General features: G+C 37.7%; 1 protein-coding gene across 1 annotated transcript in view; it reads right to left on the bottom strand.

Moving 5' to 3' along the window:
• The window catches only part of LOC124353659 (ADP-ribosylation factor-like protein 4C), a 69,148-nt gene extending 65,763 nt beyond the window's left edge, over positions 1-3,385 (bottom strand). Inside the window, exon 1 of the mRNA XM_046803602.1 lies at positions 2,672-3,385. The gene's annotated coding sequence lies outside the window, so the exon portion shown is untranslated. The remainder of the gene's footprint in view (positions 1-2,671) is intronic.
• Between the last annotated feature and the right edge of the window lie 11,418 nt (positions 3,386-14,803).

Below are 14,803 nucleotides of genomic sequence, written 5' to 3'. Positions count from 1 at the left end.
TCTGCACGCGCCTAATGCCACTTCCGGTCGCCATAGGTGCAATTACCCATTGATTTTGCTGTGGGGTAGGCTGACATTAACCACACGACCCTTGAACCCCATCAAAACGGCAGTTAAAACTAATGGGATTCGGAGCAGAAGAAACTGCATCGAGCAGAATCCTATGGGTTGCCCTAGATTGAAGCCAGTGTTTTATAGCCAATCAAGTTGTCCTGAAGAGAAGAGTTCAGTTCCGTGAACCCTGCGATGTTTCAACAACAAAGAAGCTGTCAGACCCTTCACAAGACACTGGTCCTAAGCCATCTTCAGAATGTCAATGTTTTCTGGTAAAGGGACTAGGCGGTTTACTAGGCGCAGTAAACGAGGCTCTATAGAGGAAATACCTTTCATAAGTGACGTGGAAGTTCCCTTAGCTGGTACAGAAGATGTACAAAGAGTTTCATTCCCCGCTCTTTCAGGTCGTCGTACTGCATTTTACACTGTTTTCCAACAACAAAGAATCTGTCTGGTCTTTCAAAAGCCTCTGGTCCCAAGCCATCTTCAGAATGCCAATGTTGTCTGGAAAAGGGACCGCGGTTTACTAGGTGCAGTAAACAAGGCTGTGTAGAGGAAATGCCTTTAATAGGTGACATGGAAGTTCTCTTAGCTGGTAAAAATGATGTACGAAGAGTTTCATTCCCTGATCATTCCCTGCTCTTTCAGATCGTCGTACTGCATCTTCCACTGTTTTCCAACAACAAAGAATCTGACTGATCCTTCAAAGTCCTGTTCTGGTCCCAAACCATGTTCAGGATGTCAATAATGTCTGGAGTAGGGATTGTGGGTTTTCCTGATGCCGCAATCAAAGATGTACAGAGGAAATACTTTTCACAGTTCATGTAGACTTTTCCTTACCTGAAGAAGATGTAGAAAAATTTCATTTCCTGCTCTTTCAAGACGTCATACAGCATGTTAAGACTGATTTCTATGAATTCTGATAGGTCTAAGAATTTGGAATGATACTTTTTGTATGACCGTTTTCCTTATTTTGGAGTAAACATAAATTATATGGTACTGGCATAACATCTTTTTTCAACAGTTCAAATTACATGACTCTCTCTGTTACGTTCTCTGGCAAGAGCATTGCAACGAAAATTGTCGTGAACAATAATTTATTACTCTCCGAGTATAAAGCGCCCGTTTATAGCCGCCATAACTACCGTACGCGTGTTTTCGGGGGGCGGCGAGCCCAGCGTTGAGAAACTCTACACCAATAAATAAATCCTCCCGGTTTCCACACACAGGTGCAAGAAACTGCCAGTGCCAAAGAGCAAATAAAGAAACCGCCCGCGGCAGGTTGATAAGATAAGCTCGGTATCACATCCGCGTATGAGAAATCCGACGACGTAACCCTACTCTACTCTAACCGTAAACTGTGATTACCTCATTGCAAGTGTCAATTACACTTCATCTTGGTTGTCTGCTTTCTGGTTGCTGTGATAACTTCGGGGTTTAAATATGGATTATTTGAGTAGCAACCGTGCAAATACAATTACTATTATTGTAAATATACTGCCAGTGGTTCTTCGAACTGCAACAGGATCGTTACGCAATCTTACACGGCCGTTGCCAACGTTTTTTAAATGACCGAGCAAGTGGTTGTTTGTGCAGTGGTTGTTTGTGCGCTGTATTTTAACTTCACCACAGCCTACAATAACGAACAGCCAGCTCACATATTGATCTATTGCCACAATTTTTGGGACGAATCTTCCTCGTACATAGAGCAATATGTAAAATATTCCAATTCAAATAAGTCCAGTATCACTTTTTATAAAAAGATATAAGCTGCCAATAAATGGTATATATATATATATATATATATATATATATATATATATATATATATATATATATATATATATATACATATATATATATATATATATATATATATATATATATATAGTTATATATATATATATATATGTATATATATATAAATAATGAATCGCAAAAATTCGGCTATTGCCATTTATACAAATTTAATGAATGTATATATATATAACTAATTAAATTGTGTTAGTTATTAGGTCATGACTTTTATTTTAATATGGCTTGCAATAGAATTATTGTTAATTGTTTCCCTAAAGAATATTATTATTATTATTATAAGTAATTCTACAATCAGAACTACAACATAACAAATGGACATGGTTAATGGATTTTTATTAAATTAAAGTGGAATTTAGAACTATTCTACTGAAAGATCTATTGCAACCGTATTTAACGTTTAAGGCACAACATATTATATCTGTTGCAGAACATACTCACATAACCTAGAATTTATCAATAATCCACAATCCTTCATACATATTTTCTATAATAATATTTTGGAACACAATTCTTTGTTAAAAATAAACTAAATAAATCCAATTTCGTATTTCTACAAAAGGAAAAATATAACTGTATTTTGTAACCTTACAGCTTCTTGTTGAAACCACAATTGTTTTGTATAAGCTGAATTAATACAATAGGCTACTTATGCTACTACACGAGAAACTACTTGTCTTGATATCACATATGACATAATCTATACACGTCCCCTGCCCTGTTCGCAATGCAGCCAGCACCCTAAGGAAAGAGGAGGGTCAATCACAAAAGGACAAAGAAGGCATTGAAAGCCAGGACTTACCTGTAAACGTAATAAGTCCACTCGCGTCCGGTTTGGTGAGATTCGGGGACCACTCTTTTTTGTTTTCGAACGAACACCTGGTGACAGATTCCAACGGTTGCTCCAGACGATGGGTATCAGGCTTACTCATATTAATACTTCAAACTACTAACGGTGTTGAATGTCATTTAGATCCTCAAGGAAAAATCGCACTAAACTGATTTTTAATTAACACTTATAGCCGAACGTAGCTCCAACCTCTTCGAACTCACAATTGATTTTCAATACACTCCACTGTTAGGCTAGTGCTGTGTAGAAGTCGTTTATGTAAATACCTATTTACGTATTTGATTTAATTTAATAAATATTGTATTCTAATATATTAGAATAATTTACACTGTAGTCTATTTCGTACAGTATTAAATACTGCAACAGGAAATAAGACCAAATAAACAAAATTAGTCACTTCACTGTAAAACAGCTGGGTGTTTATAATTGTGTATTATAAACATCGGATGTAATGAGGTTCACTAATGGCCTAGAGGAAACTGCTGCGAAAACAAACACAACACAACCGAATTCACACTACACAAAGCTAACCTATCATCGATTATCAAAACGTAACGAACACTGGAGATTGAAATTCAAAAATCTGCAGGTCGTTGCAGCCAGCTCACTCGCGCCCAAGCGCCATAACCTCAACGGTTGCTCAGACTCGACTAAGCCTTGTCCGCGATTCAAATGGATTGGACGGTAGTTCCTTGTTCGGCCGCCGTACAGCGCCACTAGTCGCGTCGTAGTCAATCGTTGCACTGATGCCAGTTTTATTTGACATCATACCGCTCTCATATTTCATCTGTTTTACGAGCACCAATTATCTGGATATGGTCGAGAGTGGTTATGATCGATAAAATTTCTAGAAATAACTCGCCAATAATAAATAGGTTACTTAGTATTGATTTTTTTATCGAGATTATTTTCTGAATACCTACAAAAATGTCGAAAACACTGAAAAACGTTTGGATACACATTAATTATATACCGTACATTTAAAATGAGACATCTCATATTTCTACAACTAATATAAGTGCGTAAATGTATATGATGTTCTTACACGGCTGCAATCAAGATAGTCGTGAGTACATTCAGGGCCTAGAAATGAATTACAGTGGAGTCCCGCTAATCCGAACACGTGTAATCCGAACGTCGGTTAATCCGAACGGGTCCAGGAGGAATTATTTATAACGATAATGAACAGTTTATAGGAACTAATTTCATAAAAAATGAAAATGGGTGCATCATTTCGTACATAAACAAAGAAAACTTTAATTAAATAGACATACAGTATTTTATTAAGACAAATTGTGTACGGTACAGTACATAAATAATGAAGTTAAATACAGTACCAAATTGAAACTTATAGGTTAAGTATGAGTTAAATTACTGTATTAAGAAGTGAAATCAAACAAAAATTGGACGTACAGTACTGATATTATTATTGAGTACAATATTAATTGTTAAAAGACATAAATTCAGTTATTGTCTTCTGTCGCATTAAAGAGAGTCTATTGGATGACGCATAGTTTCGTACAACTATTGAACGCGTGGACCCGTACAATATCCAGTACGCTCACATTGCTTAACAATAGAACTGTCACAGTAAATACGGTAAATGTGCTTAGTATTCGCAAACACGTTTATTTGTCAAGAAATACAATGCAACAGTCAGAAAACATGTTTTAATAAACAATGTTGATAATTCTATAACAAAATAGACCCATTCTCAAGTTTAAAACCGTATTTTTCTGTAATTCTGGCTAATCCGAACAATCACATAATCCGAATAGGGCTCGGTCCCAATTAGGTCGGATTAACGGGACTCTACTGTATCGTGTAAGTTACACACAGCGGTAAGTGAAGTTAGAAACTGTTCAGCGACATATAACTACTTCTACAGTGTTGCTGAAAAACTGTCCATCTTGCTCAATCCAATCCAATTCAATCAGATCATAAATTTGGATTGTTCATTAGCAACTAAGGGGGGACTAATTCTGGGTAGATTACTCGGAATTTTCGGAAAACATGCATCTCCACACTGAGCAAAAAATATTTGAGAGCCGCCTTACAAAAAGATGCACTCTTTGCCACAAACTGAACACTGAACAGCAACAGAAAACATATTCATCAAAGGATGGAAATGTTGACAGTTTTTTTAGATACGCTCATGGCTTTAACTTGGACAAAGGGTTTAAATCATCGCTGCTGTTGACAAGGGCATTTAACAGTGACGTAGCTGTGTGAGGGGAGGGGCGAGAGGAGGCAGGGCACACGTGCAAGCGTGCGTATGTTTAGAGAGGGCTTGATCAGCTGGTAATAGGGCAGGAAGAGCTACATGTGTCTCATGGCCGTATCCGGTTCCGCTACGCATGTGATTCCAGCGGCTGTATGCACCATCCCTGCTTCCGGTGTCTGCTGCCCTTTAACCTAGGCTTGCCGTGCTCTCATGGGAATGTCGTGCTGTTTGATTCCCGCTGTAGAGAACTATAAGCCGATTAGCATGGTTACATCTAATTTTATAGCTGAAATATATTCCATAGCTTATATGCATACTCGTATACTAAGAATAATTATGAGAGATTTCAAAGACAGATCACAATAACATGGGCGTATATGAAGGAGAGAGCGAGGGGGGCATGACCCCCTAAAATTTTGCAAAGCAAACAATAGAATTTGACTGAATAGTTTTTTTAGGCTATATAACACATTAAAGGTCTTAAAGCGCAACAATTCATTGGAAAGAGATTCCTATGCTACCTACTTAACCATAAAGTGTTTCATATCACCGAAATAATTTTTATATACATCACCTGACCACATGTACACGGGTAAATACTTAACAACGCGCCCATTCAGGGGCGTGTCCTCAGGGAAGATATGGGGGGTCAGCCCCCCTCCCCCGAAATTACGTTTTTACCTTTTAAGAAGCTATTTTAGTCAGATAGAAACAAATAAATCAAATCAAAATTATGACAGTGAATTCATAAACAAAAATACATGTTTTAAATAATTATTACTTTACTCAATTCTAATGTTGTATATACGGCTGGATAAATAATACGGTGTAAATAATACCCGCTGGAAAAGTTATCCTAACCCCCCAATATAAATTCCTGTGTACGACCCTGCGCAGAATACAAATCTTACATCTTTCAAAACAGTAAATACGACTATACATTCGTTTTGGCACTCAATTTCAAATTGTTTGAATTCGATTAACTACTTGATTGCTACGATTCAAAACACAGAATATCATTTTATGAATTGAATCTGTTATCAAATAATATATGTCGTTTGATGAATAGAAACTTAGTTTAAGCTAGATTGTGTTATTTCTGTTGTTAAAAATATTAGGCCAAGTGATTTGAAAACCAACTTCATGTTCCGTAACCAAAACTTTTTAAGTTTGTTTGATCTTTTCTCCCGAAATCAATAGAATTCTTGCACCAAGAGGAACCAATGTACGAAGTAGCATCTATGTATCACGAAACAGACAGACGGACGGACAGACATAAGACACAATTTTAATATTGATTTTTCGGGACCTTAATAATTAAAACAAATTTAGTATACTTATCGTTAAATTGGTTTTTTAAAATTTGACTGCCTAGAGCCCCCTTATTCCAATTATGACACGGGGAGTCTACGTAGCTAGATACAGCACTGGAGAGGCGGAAGGGGTGGTAATCTCGGTCCACAATAGACAGCTCGGCCCAGGATAGCACTAATCCTTCCATTAGTCTGTAAATGGATGATCTGTTAAACTCGTGTAATTTCTTCCTCAAGAGGATTTGAAATGGAAACGAGATCTCATTGTTGGTTTCCCCAAGTGACGTAAACTAACGTTTTGTAAACTGTGAGTAAAATAATTTGCATCTATATAATTCCAGTTTGGGAGTGAACAATACAGCTACGACTCATTTTCATTTAGTATAACGGTATTACAATTGTCACAATGGAGATAAAATTGTCTATATTAACAAATAATCAAGATAAGATGGCAGGCCAAATCGAAACGATAATATTTTCTTCACTGGCCAAGATACTTTTTGGCTAGAATCAAATTTTAGTGTAATTTTTATTAAGAAACCAAGAATGTAATTTGTAAAACTAATTGTATAGGACAGACATCAAGAAACGTGACAAAAGAACATATTTATAACTATAAAAAACATTGAAAAATCTAAATTAATGGACAATTACAAAAAGGAATTATCTATAAAAGCCCTCGATCTGGGTAGCTTCCACTTTTTAAAAGAATTTAGTTTATGATATGTAGTGTCCTCTGAGAATGCTTGGACACTAACTTGCCAAAGACGTATTGTAGCGATAGCCGCATTAAACAACGTCGAGCGTGGCTGCTGCTTGGATGGGTCACTGAGCGATCCTGTTCTTGCAAGCAGCCTGCCTGCCCGGCCATTGGTGGTGGTTTGGAAGTCAGCTCTAAACCGTTGGTCCCTAGGTTGTGTTTGAGAGAGAGCTTCTTTCTGCCTGCCTGACCATTGGTGGTGGTTCGGAAGTCAGCTCTAAACCGTTGGTCCCTAGGTTAAGTGTTTGAGACAGCTTCTGCTTGCTTGACCATTGGTGGTGGTTCGGAAGTCAGCTCTAAACCGTTTGGTCCCTAGGTTAAGTGTTTGAGACAGCTTTCTGCTTGCTTGACCATTGGTGGTGGTTCGGAAGTCAGCTCTAAACCGTTGGTCCCTAGGTTAAGTGTTTGATAGAGCTTCTTAGCACCTAAATTCGCCTGGTAAAATAAGACATCTTAACTTTTGATTTTGACTACCTTCAGTCCAATACAGCTCATGACTCTTGAAAATGTCTGATCTCTATACTTTCAGAATCTAGAATTGTATGGATTTATAGTTTTACCAATTCCTGGATGTTTCCGATTTTTGAAAGCCCCGATCAAAATACTGGTGGTTGTTGAGTTCACCTCCATTTTACATTCCTCTTATTGATTTGACTCCTGGAATCTGGAATCATATTCGTCCGAAGAGATCCAAAAAGAATTGATGAAGACGAATTTAAAAGGAACTCTTTACATCGTTTGGACAACAGAGACATCTAGACCGCAAAATATAGTGCAATATAGGAGAAGATCATATTCTAGATTACTTTGTTGAAAACTGTACCATGTTGATTTATTTTTAAACAAATATCCAATAGCTTCCTCTTAGTGCAGCTTCTGGAATCTAACTCTGTCACACTTGACTCCTGGAATCTGGAGTCATATTCGTCTGTAGAGATCCCAAAAAGTTGGTGAAGACGAAGCTTCAAAAGAGCTCTTTACATCATTTCAACAACGGAGACATCTAGACTGCAAAATATAGTGTATGTAACCTAGAAGAAGATCATATTCTAGATTTACTTTGTTGAAAATTTTACCCCGTTAATCAATTTCAAAAAAGTATCGAATCATTTCACCGTTTACGCAGTATATACTCTCACTGCTATTAACTAACAGTAATGGTCAGGTGTTAAATTAGAATTAGATAATTATGATGATATAGAGGTGATGGTGAGATGATTTAACAATGCCAACAGCCCACCGCGGCGTGGTGGGGCATCCCCATGGGGCAATAATTTACTGTTACCCAGCTGCAGCCTTCTACAGTAGGGGCAACCCTTCCCCTTACATTCTTACGACCAAAGCGATTTATGTAATTTATTATGGAAATACTAAAGTTGTTGGATAACTATAATTATCTCTTGGTGACGTAAAGATATGGAAGATATTGTGAAAAGCTGCTCAAAATTATGATTGACAATTATGCTTGTGGTACGTTGTACAGGTTGTTGATGTAAATTAGAAACAATAGAGATCCGAGTATTGGTCCATGTGGTATTCCATTTCATTTCATCTTTTAAAGTAGCGTTTTGTCATTTTATGTAACAATGTACATCTTCATACTTCTCGGCACGGAATCACATTGCATCATATTGAAGAAAATTTTATTTTTGATGTCTAATAACCTTAAATTGGTTGAACACAATGTCATCATTCCGGACCGATAACAACGATCTTCTTACCCAAATTATGGAATATCTTTGTATGGTGTCAAATTAAATGCGAAATTTTGTACTTGATTTTATGCGGGTTTCTTGGTGTGGTTCAGTGTTTCTTTCAGCCATTGGCTTCAGACACTAGCATAGACACGGTTATTTGATTGTGTGTAATGCAAAGCTAACACATCAATTGTGCACCGGATATAACAGTAGTCTACGTGCAGAACAAGCGTACAGTATCAGTGTCAGTAAAGCGCATCAGTTCAGAAGATTGAATTGTTTTTGTTCATCGCCCGGCAGGTGATGGAGTTCATGAAGCTTCTCTGTTGAGTTCAGACGCACAGACTTGGAAAACACTTGTTTTAATGTGGTCCAATTTAAATGTTGGATAGATACAATCCGCAATATGTTAGTGTACTGAAACTTAATTTTTTGTTTAACGTTTGTTATTGGCGGTGGAAGGTTTGAAAGGGTAATAAGATTTCAGATATTTACCACCATTAGAGGTTACAAAAGGTATAACACAACGTTTCAAAGATTGGAATCTAACCTCTTCGTCAGGTGGGGGAGGTATTGTACAAAAATTACATACAAAAATAAAGGACAGAAAGAAAAAAAGAAGGGAAAGAAAAGGGTTCAAACATGACCCACCTGACGAAGAGGATAGATTCCGATCCTCGAAACGTTGTGTTATACCTTTTATAACCTAAAACTATGGGAAATATCCGAAATACTGTTATCTTTTCAAACCTTCCACCGTAAATAACAAACTTTAAACAAAAATTAGCTATCTGCTATCTTCGTATCATTTATTAAGATACTTCTGCTAGCAAAGGACTGATTAGTTTCCTGTTACCTTAACTGCAGTGTTAAAAACCAAGAGAAAGAATGTCTGATTTCAAACTGAATGAAAGGGTTAGGGAAGCTATTATCATATTCCTCAGTTGTGTCTACATTGCTCATAGGCTAGATAGCACTGAAAACAATATAACTTACACTTACTCCAATTTACGTACCGAGAACCTTTCCCTCTTTTTTAAAAACAACATGGACATATTTCAGAGTGGCGGAATGATATTAGTTACAGCGGTCCCATGAATAATAACATCTATTTCTCTCCCATGGTTACTGTGAGAGGCTGTTATCGTACAATGGCTGCAGGCTCTTTCCTCACTGCCTGATTGACAGCAATCTCAAGGTGCTTGGCGAGAGTTTTGATATACACGCAGTATTGACAATTTATATCTGATTCGTACGGTATGTGCTAACCGGTACTTCCATTCTATATTTACATATTTTACAATAGTTTTTCGCATATTGCATAAAGCCCATATAGCTTTTTATTGCATTAGGGGGTGCTCTAGGGGTTAAACAATTTAATTTTCGTCTTTCATGTTCGCACTATATCTCGAAAATGAACTCACCCATTGACTTAAAATTTTGCATCATTTCTATATAGGCAACATCGATTTTGATGACGGTGCTTGTCTCTAAATAGGCAAGGACGTAGCCAGCGAAGGAGTTCAAGGGGTCCGCCCCCCCCCCCAGTTTTTCAATTAATTTTTTAGTAAACGATTATTATTATTTTAATAATTCAGTATTACTGACATGTACTGCTGAAAGATGGTTCTCAACAAAGAAACGAGTCAAGAAATTTTTAAGGGACAAAATGGGGCCTTACTCTCTGTCTACTACGGGAAAATATCAGTTGTCTGGACACTCCAAAATGTTTTCCTGGATACGTTCTTGTATATAGGATTTCACTGAGCGTTAGTGAACCCTTTTACATTGGTGTTATGAGTAGTAATGATGGCAACGAGAAAATCCCAGAATAAATACATTTGAAAACAAATTAAGTAAAATCATAAGACATAATGACAAACAAGTGGCTTAGTAACACACATGTAACCCACCTATCCGCAAGGAATATCAAGAAAATTTGGCTTACAAAATTTCTAATTTGTGTGCAGAGTGCATGTAAAAATTCCTTTTCTATTTGATTATTTTCTGTCCAACTATGTGTCCACAAAATATTTCCAAAGTGAAATGAGCTTTAGGCTTGAAATTTTGCATCTAACCTCAACGAAGCCTGTCACAGAAGGACGATACGAAAATTAAATACTTGTTGATCTTTCAGAGTATGCTAAACACCATTAATCCTTCCAACTGTTCAAAAAAAGAAAAAAAGAAGTAGGCGCCCAACATTTGTCTAGAACCAATCTTCACTACTTCAGTGTTCCCACACGCCACTCTCCAGCCCACACGGACTCGGAACACATGTTACAGCGTACTCTAATTGGCACCCATGTCCTGAGAACTCCGGAGTAAATCCCGCCTGCGATGGAGATAGCCTAGGATGGAGATCGGTGGGCGACCAATTCGTGAAGGATGTCGAAAACGGCAAAGGCCGGCAAGACCCACGCTGATCCGCCTTGGCGAAGCTTCCATCAAGCATGGGTTTGGTGTGGCCAATCTTTCCGATAGGATCAGCAATTTATACCTGGAACTGTGTTTTCACTGGAGGGACATCTTTACTACAAGACCACTACAAGTATACAGGGTTGAAATTCCAGAATACTAATCAGTTTCTTTCGATTATTTCTTTTGATAGCTGTAATGGAATGATATCAAAATGTGTTAACAGGTTTAATAACGAGGTCCTCGGAATAATAATAATAATAATAATAATGGATGTTGGATCACCCTCAAATACACAATGAAATATGAGGAGAGTAGATAGATTTTACCCAACCCCTGGAGTATGAAACCTTCTCGTAATGTTAGATTATTTGGAGTACGTTTCAATGAATAATTTGCTGAAAATCTACTCAAATAATGGTTAGTGGGTAATAATGGGGTGGGTTCTCATGCACCGTAATAAAAAAAATGCATATATGCAAGAATGTGGCCAGAAAAAATATTTGGGAGGGCTTAGACAACTGATATTTTCCTGTAGTGAACAGAGAGTAAGACCCCATTTTGTTCCTTAAACAGTTCTTGACCCGTTTCTTTGCTGAGAACGATATTTCAGCAGTACATGCCAGCAGTACAGAACATTGAAATTGGAGGGAGGGGGTCCAGACCCTCTCGCTGGCTACGTTCTTTCCATATATCTGTTTAAAAATAACTTTTGCGTTATTTTCATGGGATCACATCTTCTTAAATAACTAGATAAATAACTTCAGGATTCGAAGAAAGTGGGGAGTGCCTTGCAGGTGATGGAGGAAGGAGATGGAGTCTGAGGCAATAATAATGGTTCTCACTTAACGTGCGACTCACGTCTTCCAGTCACGTGGGAGCAAGAATGTCCGTCATCGAAAGAGACAAGGATGTCCCTCTGTTGATGACAGACAGAAATGCCAGATGAAAGACAAGAGAGGTTTCATAGAATAACTGGTTCTAAGGAAAGTGACCAACAGAGGAATGCATTGAAAGAATGTAAAATTCGGTTTATTTTGAAAACAAGAGAACGAACACTATTTGCCTGTAGTTTTTAGGCTCATCTCATTTTCCTTCTCGTGATAAGTTTTATTTATTTATTTTTTTTTTTTTCAAGTAAATATATTTTGAATGCATTAATTTTACAAAGTTAATAATATGTCCGTTAATACCCATACATTACCTTTATTAAGACTTATATTTTATTAACATATTGTAAAAACTTTAATAGGTCTAATTTAGTAGCTTTTGCCAGTACATAATATTGGCCTTTTATTTGTATCCAACGTTTACACTAATTAAAATACTGAGATATTGGATTAAAATTATAAATAATTGTTTTGTACTGGTAATTTTAGAGACACGAGAAAAAAGTTTAGCAGAGACAGGTTTTTTCTGGTTACGGTTTTTTACGTACCTACTATTTTTTATGAAATATTAAATTAGCCCTCAGTGCTCCCAAACAAAAATGCATGTGTCTGTCATCTTTTTATATATTGTAAATTGTGTTGAGAAAATGTTTTTACTCGGTTCATAACTTATTTGTTTGAAAAAGATGAAAGCCGGTGTTACTGTAGGTCGAAAATGTAGTCGGTCAATCGCCTTTGGGACTAATTGAGAGCTTCGTAGAAGACTTTTTATTAGTCCATCTAATTTTATTTCATAAAGATCTGTACATACCAGAGGCTCATAAGAACAGACGAATTAGACTTAAAGAATACAGTGTTTACTTGGTTAATAAAATATGAACAATTATTTTTTCCCAATGTTAATTTTTTTAGGAGAGGCCAATCCTATTTTAAGCCTTATTCTGTCAGTCCTTATAGGCCACTGGCCTGTGCGAGGATCTAATCAAACAGAATAAGGGAGAGAGTCGATAAAATACAAGGTCGATGGTACTGATAAAAACGGTCACACACAGGATCTGAACCTGCACTATCTCTAACACAGACCCAAAGTCCAACGTCTTAGACCAATCGGTCATCGGCACTCGGCATTCCCAAGTATAACTTGTGTTTCTACTTTTTTGTAATTATTTTATTTCTAGCAGTAACATAATCGATCATACATTTAGTACACTAAAATTAATTAATTATGAAAGAAAATAAAAATGCCGGAACTGAGAAGCAAGCATATTAAATAATATATTTGTTATCCATGCCCTTCTTTTGCCGAAAAACCAAAACGACTCTTCACAATGTAAAATACAAAGAAAAACTTTTTTTCGAACATTTACGTTATCGATGTTACAAAATAGAGGATTTGAATCCGTCTTCTTCGGACATCAAAAACCTTTAAGCATACACAATGTTTAAGTATCTTTAAAGTTAAGAATATGCTTTAAAAATATGTGTATCTTAACCCTTTGCATGCTCAAGGCTGAAGAAGAGGATAGACACATATCCTCGGAACGTAGTGTTCTATTTTATATGTTCTGCTATCTATAGTCAGTAATAATAATTAATTATAAGATGAATTAGGTAATGTCTCGCCTGGCTGGAATGCCCACTTGAGGCAATCAATCAACGACACTGAGACGACGAGAGACTGTCCTCTTGTGGGCAACATTCATGGATCGCCTGGTCTGGGTGACCACTTCCAAGTCAGCGATGAGGCAACCAATCATCCAAATCAGTGACACTGAGACCAGAGCCTGTCTCGTGAGCAACATTCAAGAATTGCCTGGTTGGGGTAACCACTTCCAAGTCAGTGATGAGGCAACCAATCATACAGTCAGTGACACTGAGACCAGAGCCTGTCTCGTGAGCAACATTCAAGAATTGCCTGGTCAGGGTGACCACTTCCAAGCAGTGATGAGGCAACCAATCATACAGTCAGTGACACTAAGACCAGAGCCTGTCTCGTGAGCAACATTCAAGAATTGCCTGGTCAGGGTGACCACTTCCAAGTCAGTGATGAGGCAACCAATCATACAGTCAGTGACACTGAGACCACCAGAGCCTGTCTCGTGAGCAACATTCAAGAATTGCCTGGTCAGGGTGACCAATTCCAAGCCAGTGATGAGGCAACCAATCATACAGTCAGTGACACTGAAGACCAGAGCCTGTCTCGTGAGCAACATTCAAGAATTGCCTGGTCAGGGTGACCACTTCCAAGTCAGTGATGAGGCAACCAATCATACAGTCAGTGACACTAAGACCAGAGCCTGTCTCGTGAGCAACATTCAAGAATTGCCTGGTCAGGGTGACCACTTCCAAGTCAGTTATGAGGCAACCAATCATCTAGTGAGTGATACTGAGACCAGAGCCTGTCTCGTGAGCAACATTCAAGGATTGCCTGGTTGGGGTGACCACTTCCAAGTCAGTGATGAGGCAACCAATCATACAGTCAGTGACACTAAGACCAGAGCCTGTCTCGTGAGCAACATTCAAGAATTGCCTGGTCAGGGTGACCACTTCCAAGTCAGTGATGAGGCAACCAATCATACAGTCAGTGACACTGAGACCAGAGCCTGTCTCGTGAGCAACATTCAAGAATTGCCTGGTCGGGGTGACCACTTCCAAGTCAGTTATGAGGCAACCAATCATCTAGTGAGTGATACTGAGACCAGAGCCTGTCTCGTGAGCAACATTCAAGGATTGCCTGGTTGGGGTGACCACTTCCAAGTCAGTGATGAGGCAACCAATCATA

This window comes from Homalodisca vitripennis, chromosome 2, assembly GCF_021130785.1.
Source record: "Homalodisca vitripennis isolate AUS2020 chromosome 2, UT_GWSS_2.1, whole genome shotgun sequence".
Taxonomy (NCBI): Eukaryota; Metazoa; Arthropoda; class Insecta; order Hemiptera; family Cicadellidae; genus Homalodisca; species Homalodisca vitripennis.
This window is presented reverse-complemented; position numbering and strand designations above follow the sequence as displayed.